At 47.2% G+C, this 6,078-nt stretch overlaps 1 protein-coding gene across 1 annotated transcript in view; it reads left to right on the forward strand.

The window, feature by feature from the left end:
• The first annotated feature begins 471 nt into the window (after positions 1-471).
• The window catches only part of FAM126A (family with sequence similarity 126 member A), an 85,074-nt gene continuing 79,467 nt past the window's right edge, over positions 472-6,078 (forward strand). Inside the window, exon 1 of the mRNA XM_018568870.1 lies at positions 472-623. The gene's annotated coding sequence lies outside the window, so the exon portion shown is untranslated. The remainder of the gene's footprint in view (positions 624-6,078) is intronic.

A 6,078-nucleotide genomic window follows, 5' to 3' on the forward strand; every position in this document is an offset into this window, starting at 1 on the left:
CAGTCAAATGCATGTCAATGGAAGAGAGCATCCATACAAGCGCATGTTAACTGCACCCGTGTTGTCCATGCGTTCTTATGAGAGTAAAATGGTGTAAACGAGCCCACAGACGTGTGCAATGATATTAGACATGACATGCAGTGATTCCCCAGTGTCATAGCCTCTCCTCAGCCCTCCATACTCTGCGTCCTCAAGACCCACAGAGAAGCACCGCGACCACTCAGCTCACAGTCCGCGCTTCTCCCCAGACTGGGGGCGTGTCCCCGTGACGTCACTGGCTTGCTAAACCCGCTGGTCGGAACTCGTGGTTTGGAAAGCGCTCCGAGTCACGTGACGCGGGCTGATTGACAGCTCCAAGACAGGAGGGTAGACAAGAGCGAGGGTGCGGGAGGCAGATTTTCGGCCGGCAGTGTCTCCACTGCAGCCCTCAGTGATCGCTCGCCGTCAGACCTCTCCTCCCCTTCTCCGGGACTACTCTGCTGCCTTCTGCTGGGACTTTTTTTTTGGGTGAGAGAGTCGGCGAGGGAGGGACCACTTCCTTTCCAATGCTCGCAAAGTTTGTTGTGGAAATCGGAACCGGCCCGGACGGTGAGGGAGCTCCCCCACTCTTCTGTCGGCGCTGTGTGAGTACTTTGTGTGCACCTATGTGACGGATCTTCCGATGTAGAGGAGATCACACCCAGTGTATGTCACCACAAATCCTCCATAATGTATGCCGCTTTTGTTCGGAGCCGGGGAGGGAGAGAGCCCGGGGTGAGCCGGTGTGGTGAACCGGGGCGCCGAGCTGCTGTGTGTGATGGTCACTGTGGATGTCTGGCTGAATCCTTTGTACTGGAAGCCGGCTCTGATGTTGTGGAATTCACGGCTTCCATGCTTCTCTGGCTCTATAGCAATCCGGGGAGCCTGGACATGATTCTCTGTCAGAGAAACCCTATTATTATGGATTCATTCGGGGCTCAGTGAGAAGCATCTCCCCCATTAGATTGGGGCTCGGTGAGAAGCGTCTCCCCCATTAGATTGGGGCTCGGTGAGAAGCGTCTCCCCCATTAGATTGGGGCTCGGTGAGAAGCGTCTCCCCCCATTACATTTGGGCTCACTACAGTGGTGGTTGGGGAGAAGAATCCCCCCTCACTACAGTGGTGGTTGGGGAGAAGAATCCCCCCTCACTACAGTGGTGGTTGGGGAGAAGAATCCCCCCTCATTACAGTGGTGGTGAGTTTCAGCCACGTCAGTGGGACTTCTTGTCTTGCCAGCTTGAAAGACTGCTATAAAAAAAAATAAAAATAATAATCATTGGTGTCATGCTGCAAGTGGGGTTGGTCCCAAACCTACTTTATGTAGGCACCATCAGATGGGAGGTCCACCAGCATCAGCTGGAGGAGCCCCAGGTATCCTCTGGAGGAACCCTGGGTGACAATGGGTGGTCTATGTTGTGTGTATATAATGGGAATGGGCTATAACACAGGCTGTACTGAGACATGGCCGCATACCAACCCTCAATGTATTGATTTGAAGTGAATGCAAACCCTGACTGAAAATCACTTGCTTTGCTAGGCTTTTCTCCTAAATAAATATTTTATCTTGGTTTCAAACATTGTTGCATCTCATTGCTGCTGACTTCCTGCAGCCCCGTCCTGTCTACATGCATGCACTCTAGTGATGGCTGCATGGCATTTCTCAGGGTGGGTTTCCTGTTGGTGAGAAGAGTAAAACATGGCTGTGTGTCACCATTGCCACTTCCAGTCTCCATTGGGAGAATGTGTGACGTCTGTGCAAACCGAGCATGTATGTCTTTGCACTGATCTGAGAAAAAAGATTTGAGGTCAAACCATACCTACAAAACCTGGCCAATGCCCGAGGAAGGTCTAAGACCCCGTTCACACTGAGCGATTGTAGCGTGATTTCAGCTCCAAAATTGCTCAATGTCGCTCAATGTATCTTGTTCAATGCATTTCACTGGAGCCGTTCACATCTCACAGCTCAATGTCGCCTGTAGCTCGTCGCTGGAACATGACCTATTTTTCGGCGGATTTTGTGTGATTTGGCCCAATAGACTTTTTAATGGTGTAGCTCAATGTCGCGCTACAAAAGTGTCACTTTTTTGCACAGAAATATAAGAAGGAAGGAATGATGTCACATAAAGAACGCTTTTGATTGGTTACAGCCCAATGTAGCAGCTTCGAAGTCCCTGCGAAAAGTCGTTCTACGTAGCGCGACAAAATGTGCGCTGAAAAAAAGCTTTTTTGGATGTAGCTCAGTGTGAATGGGGTCTAACAGTGCCCAAAACGTTGTGCCATGTATGATTCCTGATGACAGAATAAATGGGATCATCCCGGAATGGCTGCGATGTACTCGGCTTGTTATGGATGAATAGTCTGGAACTGTCCACAGGTTTATAACGCCTATTGAGCTGCCCGTGATTACCAAAAGCTCATGTAGGTACCTGACCACCTTGTTTGTATTCCAAAACCTGGCTGCCATCAGAGCTCTGTGACTAGCTTTACAGGACTGATCATAGAGAGTTCGGTTGCATCCACACTGTTGTGGTATGTTGATGTGCTTTGTATTAAGACCACTCATTCATTTACATGGACTGCTGAACACGCCAGAGAAGGTGCTTGTATTTCTCGTAACTAAATTCTGCACAGCGCACAATGCTGCGTTTCCATGTGTTGGGGTGCACTGCTGTACAGGTGTGTTGGGGTGCCATTAAAGCAGAACCCTGGGCAAATTAAATCTTAACCTTTGCAGTAGGGCTACCCCCACACTGCAAGGGTTAAGTACTCTTTTTGTCTAGGTAGCTAAAATAACAGTTCTACTTACCTGAACCACGATTCCAGCTTGCTCTAGGACTGGTCCCTTCAGCCTCGCTCCCTCTCTACTCCAGCAGTCTAAAGTCCTGTGAGTCGTCATGTTCTATACAGTGTTTAGAAAGTGAGGACGCAGGAGGGAGCGGTGTAGGAACCAGCTGGGATCGCAGTCTGGGTGAGTATAACTTTATTTTAGCTCCCTAGACAAAACGAGCACTTAACCCTTGCAGTGTAGAGGTAGCCTACTGCAAGGGTTTAGCTTTGATTTGCCTGCAGTTCTGCTTTAAGAATGAATGGCAGAGCACCAGACCCCATATTGCGTGCATTACCGAAGCACAACCGTACAAACCCCGTGCCTGCTGAATGTATTCCTCTCCGTGTAATCTCCATGTGATCTAGTAGTTAAGATTTCATGGATGAACTTAGCCTGTGAAGCCGTTTGTGGAGTGATCCAATGTCTATTTCTCTGACAGACATTCCCCTGGCTGAACATTTACAAGGGATGAAATGAGCGGCCAGCTTGGCTTGGCCCCCAAGTGTCCCCCCTCCATAGGCCCTACATAAATATGCATGGTAATGAGAGCAATCTTCTATAAAATGATTTGGTCATTTGTATCTTGCATTCATGGCTAGCTGACATCGGAGGTCTGTACTTCTACCTGTGAAGGGCTTAAGCTGGCCATGCGCTCTGACTACAAGAGTGTGCCCTCTCGGGACCACCACCATTCTGGCTGCTCCAAAAATTGTCAGCTTCACACTGATTGCAGCCATTTAGCAGAAGTCACTGTTTGGGAATTCAAACCCGCAGCTGTTGGAATACATGGGGGAATCGATAAACCAATAGCGTTTTGTTTTGAGATGCCTAAATCTTTTAGTTTTAAAGGGATGGTTTACGTTTTCATGAAAGAGTGAACGCGCAACAAACTCTTTATCCCACCTTGTCCCTGTGCCACTTGACCACTGAAGGTCACGCAACCATGCTGTCAAATCACCACTCCCCATTGCAACCATTATGTTGCTATAGCCTCTGGGTTAAAGTATTCAAAGTGTTGAAGTTATGGGTGTCGAGGGTCAAGAGGAGGAAAGTGAGTTAGGTGTTTTGTTTTTTGGGGGTTTTCTTTTTCCGTCAATCCTTTTAATATGGCCTGGGTCAGGGCTAAGCTCATGTTTTCCTGGGCGTGCCTCTTTTAAAGAAGAACTTGGGGAAAAATTTGGCTAAGCCGGCACTCCCATATTTGACTCAAAGACAAGTTTTATTGTCAGGATTCCTTTGATGTCAGTGTATGTATGATGACACAAAGCAATCGACAAATAAACCCTTTTATGTTGTGTTTACTGTTTTCTTAAAGCCGGTAGTAAACCAATTGCACATAAATATAAAACAAGAGGAGCAAGGTTCTATTCTGCACATGTGTGAAGTGCTTGATTTTTTTATTTTTTTTTCTTGTTTCTTCTTCCTAAGGAAACGGTTAATGAAGACGGGAATGCGATCAATAGCGAAATATCTGCTCTAGCTGTACCAAGCAGTGATTACAAAGTACAATTTTGTTGGCTGAATGGAAGCCAAGACTTGGTGGAAAAAAGAGGGGGGGCCGCGTTCCGGGTATAGAGCAGCAAGGTCCTACTAGCGACTTGTTAATTACATCAAGGCAGTTCATAGAGTTGAAGACACTCATGGGAGTTTGGCCTGATTACATTTTAATGTGTCTTGTTGAGTGAAAGGGAAACGTTTCCTGGCAGGCAAGAGGTGCTGCAGCAGCTGTGTGACCTGAGCAGCCCATTGTGATTGCCTGATAGTTGGAATGTGTTTTCACGGGTGATTTATTTACACATGAGCGATAGGAAATGATTTGCAATAGCAGAGAAGACGCGGTGGATCTGGATGGAGCCCTGGTTACACCCACACAGATGTGTAGAAGATGCAAGCTGGATTATAAGTCAGGGGGGGGTGAAAAAGATATGGCTATTGTTTCCCTGCAGCTGAATGACAGCGATTTGCCTTGATGAGATCACAATTGCTGTATGCAGGTTGGATGTCTGATTGTTGTGTATCTGTTTCTATCTTTTGTTCTGAATTGGCCCACATCTCCTATGATTTAGGAATCCACTTTTCCAATTGGTACCATAAAAATGTGTATATATTCAGTATTGAAGGTCCTTTACCATGTAGGTGCAGAGATGCATTTTACAGATGTGGAAGGATTGAGTCACACCAGATGTGTTGGGGCTGCGCTGGCCCCCTTTTCCATCTCAGTCCAATTGTAATAGCTTTGTTTTCAGTAGTCTGGGTTCAGTCCTAGTTCACACCAGCCTCAGTGCGTTCAGGTCCAGTTCTGGACGGAATGCACTGGATCACATTCCATCCAGCTCACTTTGTTTTGGGGCGGGAGGGGGAATGTCCGTGCATTGAACTCAATGGCACCACAGCCACGCCCTCTGGCCGCAATGCAATCGGCCGCACCGAAATGCGTGGCACATCAGTGCCTGCGTTCTGGTCCGGTGCAATCAGATAAAAATGCTGCAAGCACTACCTTTTTTTTTTCTTCTGGACCGGAATGCAGGCACCTATGTGCCATGTGTTCTGCTGCGGCCAATTGCATTGCGGCTGGAGGGTGTGGCTTGAGTTCACTGCAATGCCCCCTCCCGTCCCAAAACAAAGTGAGCTGGCCGAAATGCGATCCGGTGCATTTTGCACCGAGGCTGGTGGGAACTAGCCCTGACACCAGCACTTTGCATCATGCTGTGGCTGTAGAACTGAATGAAGTGTCATGTGTGACATTTTCATTGATAGAAAATAAAAAGTTAACAGTGCAATGTACTGGCACATGTATACTTTTCCTCTCACCATACACCGGCAGTCGTGCGTTTAGCACAGCTTGTTTGTGTAATTGACACGATTAAGGGATGTGATTTTTAAAGTGTATCTAAAAAACATACGTTTTTCATCAATTGCAGTTTACCAAACCTTAGATGTGGCGGCTGCATTACTTTTTTATTAGGCTTCCTTTTTTCCCTATAATTTTTATCTGGTGACCTGACCAGTAATACACTTCATGTCTTGGGCGAAGTTCACATCACTGTAATGTGACATAGCAGGTATGCTGAAGGTGTGTTGCAGTAGGGCGGACCATTCACTTGAATGGGATGTCTATCGCATCTAATCACATTCAAAGTGCAAGCACTTTTTTTTATTCGCATTTCAACACAATGCAATAAGTTACTATGCATTGTGGTGTGATGCACATGCAATGTCTAGGTGTATTGGGGG

The sequence above is a fragment of the Nanorana parkeri genome, unplaced genomic scaffold (assembly GCF_000935625.1).
Source record: "Nanorana parkeri isolate BGI_ZX_2015 unplaced genomic scaffold, ASM93562v1 scaffold1256, whole genome shotgun sequence".
NCBI lineage: Eukaryota > Metazoa > Chordata > Amphibia > Anura > Dicroglossidae > Nanorana > Nanorana parkeri.